The following is a 5,408-nucleotide window of genomic DNA, read 5'->3' on the forward strand; positions in this document are numbered from 1 at the left end:
CTTGCACATATTGGGTCTTTCTCCACATAGGAAGGGAGCCCAAAACCCAACATATCTCCCCCTCACAACTATGTGGAGGTGACCGCCAAACCGGCGATCTCACAACAAGTTTCAAACTTGCTTCTCGGTAATGCCTTGGTCATCATATCAGCACCATTATCATCTGTATGAATCTTGGCCAATTCCAACAATCCAGCATCCAAAACATCACGTATCCAATGATACCTAACATCAATGTGCTTGGACCTAGAATGAAAGGTTGAGTTCTTACCAAGATGAATTGCACTTTGACTATCACAAAATAGCAAATACTTATCTTGAACAAAACCAAGCTCCTGCAAGAATTTCCTCAACCATAACAATTCCTTGCATGCTTCTGTAATGGCAATGAACTCTGCCTCAGTAGTGGACAATGCAACACACCTCTGCAATCTGGATTGCCATGCCACAGCTCCCCCTGCAAGCTTAATCAAGTAGCCTGAAGTAGACTTTCTGGAATCAATGTCTCCAGCCATATCAGAATCAGTATATCCCACAAGAGTAGGCTTATCACCTCCAAAACAAAGCCTCAAACTGGTAGTACCACGAAGATACCTCAAAATCCATTTCACAGCATTCCAATGCTCTCTACCTGGATTAGACAGAAATCTACTAACTGTACCAACAGCATGTGCAATATCAGGCCTTGTACACACCATTGCATACATTAAACTACCCACAGCAGATGCATAAGGAACTCGTTGCATATCTGATTTTTCAGCTTCATTGGTAGGACTCTGACTAGTACTCAATTTAAAATGAGTAGCAAGAGGAGTACTTACAGCCTTAGCATATTCCATCTGGAACCTCTGTAACAGTCTTTCAACATAGTGTTCTTGTGACAGCCAAAGTTTCTTCTTGTTCCTGTCACGCATGATTCTTATACCAAGAATCTGCTTAGCAGCTCCCATGTCTTTCATGGCAAATGACTCGCCCAATTGCTTCTTCAACCTGTTAATCATGGAAATATTTTTCCCAACAATAAGCATGTCATCAACATACAATAACAAGATAATGAAATCATCATCAGCAAACTTTTTAACAAAGACACAGTGATCAGAAGTAGTCTTCCTGTAGCCTTGCTCACACATAACTGACTCAAACTTCTTGTACCACTGACGCGGGGCCTGCTTCAAACCATATAGACTCTTTCTGAGCCTACACACATAGTCTTCTTTGCCTTTAACAAGAAAACCATCAGGTTGCTTCATGTAAATCTCTTCCTCCAAATCACCATGAAGGAAAGCAGTTTTTACATCCATTTGCTCTACCTCCAAATCAAGAGTAGCAGCCAAACTCAACACAGTTCTAATGGATGACATCTTCACCACAGGAGAAAAAATCTCATTGAAATCAACACCCTTTCTCTGTCTGAAACCTCTCACAACTAATCTGGCTTTATATCTTGAAGATGTAGAATTGTTTTCTTGCTTCACTCTGAAGATCCACCTGTTTTCCAAAGCCTTCTTTCCCTTAGGTAGTTTCACCAAATCAAAAGTGTGATTATCATGCAAAGACTTCATTTCATCTTGCATAGCATCCAACCACTTCTTCTTTTCATCACTCTCCATGGCTTCATCATAACATTCAGGTTCGCCTCCATCAGTCAAGGTAACATAGTCATCAGAAGGATACCTGGTGGATGGTTTCCTCTGCCTAGTAGACCTCCAAACTTGAGCTTGAGGTGGTTCAGGAGCATCACCAAGATCCTCATCTTGTGACATCTCATGTTCTTCTTCAGCATCATCATTAGGAACATCAAAATCATCTCCAAGCTGCTGATCACCAACATCACCATGTTGCTCATCATTCTGAACATTATTTTCAGCAGTATCCAGATCATGTGTAGGCATCCGAACTGGATCAACATCAGACAAACCATTATCAATCTCAGGTGTAGTCTTCTCCATCTTATCAATGTCTTCAATGGTTTGGTCTTCCATGAACTTCACATCACGGCTTCTAACAGCTTTCTTCTCAACTGGATCAAACAGCTTGTAGCCAAATTCATCCTGACCATAACCGATAAAGATGCACTGTCTTGTCTTCCCATCCAACTTGGATCTCTCATCCTTTGGAACATGCACATATGCTTTGCAACCGAAGACACGCAAATGATCATACCTGACATTCTTGCCAAACCAAATCTTGTCTGGCACCTCAGCATTCAAAGCAGCTGCAGGACTCAGATTAATAACATGCATTGCCGTGTACAATGCTTCACCCCAGAAATGCTTAGGCAACTTTGCTTCAGAAAGCATACACCTAACTCTTTCAATCAATGTCCTGTTCATTCTCTCTGCTAAACCATTCAGCTGAGGGGTTTTAGGAGGAGTCTTTTCATGTCTGATACCGTGCTGCTTGCAATAAACATCAAATGGTCCACAATACTCACCACCATTGTCAGTACGAATGCATTTCAACTTCTTGCCTGACTGTCTCTCCACCATAACATGGAACTCTTTGAATTTCTCCAGAACTTGGTCTTTTGTCTTCAAAGCATAGACCCAAAGCTTTCTGGAACAATCATCAATAAAAGTAACAAAGTAAAGTGCACCACTAATTGACTTTACCTTCAACGGGCCACAAACATCAGAATGCACCAATTCAAGCAACTCTGACTTCCTTGAGGAAGGATGTTTCTTGAAGGATACTCTAGTCTGCTTACCAGCCATGCAATGAGAATATTTCTCCAACTCTGCACTCTTTAATCCCGGAAGTACATCCTTTTTAGCTAAACAATTCAGCCCCTTTTCACTGATATGACTAAGCCTGCGGTGCCACAAAGAAGCCTCCATATCCATGGCATTCACACTGTCTTTAGCAACCAATGCTTTAGTCCAATACAGTTTATTAATTTTCTCCCCTCTGGCCACAACTAAGTTACCTCTGGTGAGTTTCCATTTTCCTGAACCAAAGTGATTATCATAACCACCATCATCAAGCATCTGCACAGAGATCAAATTAAAGCGAACATCTGGAGCATGTTTGACTCCTCTAAGCAACAACTGCACTCCCATGTTGGTCTGCAAACAAACATCACCAATACCAACTACCTTGGACACACCATCATTACCCATCTTCAACACTCCAAAGTCACCAGAAGTGTAAGATGTGAAGAACTCCTTCCTTGGTGTAACATGCAGTGTAGCACCACTATCAATAATCCACATGCTCTCATCTGATACAAGATTGACTGAGTCATAGTCACGGAGAATAATCAGATCATCACAAGTAGCAGTAGTAACACGGTCATCATCATCATGATTCTTATCTCTCTGCTTACTGTTATTGTTTTTGCTCTCCCTTTTCCATATGAAACAGTTCCTCTGTATGTGCCCCATTTTGTGACAATAATTGCACTCCACATTCTTGTGTCTGGACTTGGACTTACTTCTGTTGTTCTCTCTACTCGCACTTCTGTTATTCTGTCTATTCCCTTTCGGTTCCTTTCTTTGACTTCGGCCCCTGTTCTCAGTGACAAGTACCTCGGAATGAGATGAAGTACCTTGTGCCTTCCTTCTCATCTCCTCATTAAGAACACTTCCCTTTACACTTTGCAAAGAGACAACACCATCAGAAGCTGAGTTTGTAATTGAAACCCGAAAAGTTTCCCAAGAATCTGGTAGAGTATTCAGTAGCCATAGTCCCAACACTTCATCATCAAATTTGATACCCATACCTGACAATTGATCTAGGAGCCCTTGAAAATCATTTAAATGATCTGAAATAGAAGTCCCCTCCTTGTACCTCAAATTCATCAAGGAGTTCAACAAATACAACTTATTATTCCCTGATTTAGAAGCATACAAAGATTCAATCTTCTTCCACAAGGATCTTGCATGTTCCTCATTAGCAATGTGATTATAAACATTGTCTTCTACATATTGCCGAATAAAACCACAGACCTGCTGATGTTCAAAGCTCCAATCCTCATCAGTCTTGGATTCTGGCTTCTCAGTAGCAAACACAGGAAGATGCAAATTCTTCACAAATAACAGATCCTTCATTTTTCCCTTCCATAAGTGATAATTAGTGCCATTCAAACAAATCATTCTATTTGTATTTGCCTCCATCATTCAAACAAGTCAAACAGCCCCTTAACCAAAGAGCTCTGATGCCACTCTGATGGGAAATTCAACAACAAATATAATAACAACTCTAACAGAGCAATATGCAGCGGATAATCAATTTCTCAAACTTGCAAGAATCTGTGAGGAGCAATCAACAAATAATCACAGCAACTAAAATCACCAATCACAAATGACACAATAATTTTAACGTGGAAAAACCTTCTCAATGTGAGAAGTAAACAACCACGGGACCAAGCCAGTAATAAAGCTCCACTATGATCAAAATATGGGTACAAAGAGTTTCTAATATGGCACAAATTCGTGCTCAGTAACCAGCCAAAAACAGCAAGGTAACTAGCACAACAATCAGCCAACACAATGAGAAAACAAACATGAAATTGAGAAAAAAAGTTCAGCAAAAAAACCAGAAAAACTGCTGCTGTCCGAGTCCAATTTCTCCCACCTCAGACCTCTGATCGACGATCCAAACGGTCAGAATGAAGTACCACGAGTCACGAACCTGCTGTCCAAATTTCAGCCCGATCCGACGGTGAACGAAGGAGAAATCGCGAATTTAGTGCAGCTGCTCTGTTTTATGCGAAAATAGGGTTTGCTCTTCCTCTCTCACTTTTCTCTTTGTCTCTCTCTCTGAATTCAGCTCTTTCACACCCACTAATCTGATCTCTCTCCACTTGGATAAGTGAGACACATGGACTTGCACATATTGGGCCTTTCTCCACATAGGAAGGGAGCCCAAAACCCAACACATACAACACACCCATTTTCCAAATCAATAACTTGAACTATGCTCACAACACTTTAACAAAAGAGTATAAAGAGTCTTTTAAGTTCAACGGAGGAGAGAGAATGAATGGAGAAAAGGAGAGGGGAGGGAAGGAGAATAGAGATATATTTTGTTCAAAAGAGAAGAGAGGAGGAGAGAAGATACATTTTTATTGTTTTTTTTGTTTAGTTCAAGGGGAGATGAGAGATTTTAAATGGATTTTTATGTTATTTTGGTTCCCTCTCTCATGTTCTCCAAATCCCCAAAAATAGATGAAGAGCAAAACGAGCTCTCCGATGACTTTTAATTCATTCTCCTCCTAAATATTGAACCAAACACATTTCATTTAAAATATCATATTCCTTTCATCTACCTCCAACCAAACACAACTTAAGAGTAACAAAGAGAGACACGTACAAACTTTAGTGTTTCTGGTTGGTGTCTCTTTTAACGAAGAATTAGAGTCTATTGACTCGTGCCATCCTTTACAATACTATGCCATGTGAGAATTT

The sequence above is a fragment of the Cicer arietinum genome, chromosome 4 (assembly GCF_000331145.2).
Source record: "Cicer arietinum cultivar CDC Frontier isolate Library 1 chromosome 4, Cicar.CDCFrontier_v2.0, whole genome shotgun sequence".
Lineage (NCBI taxonomy): Eukaryota > Viridiplantae > Streptophyta > Magnoliopsida > Fabales > Fabaceae > Cicer > Cicer arietinum.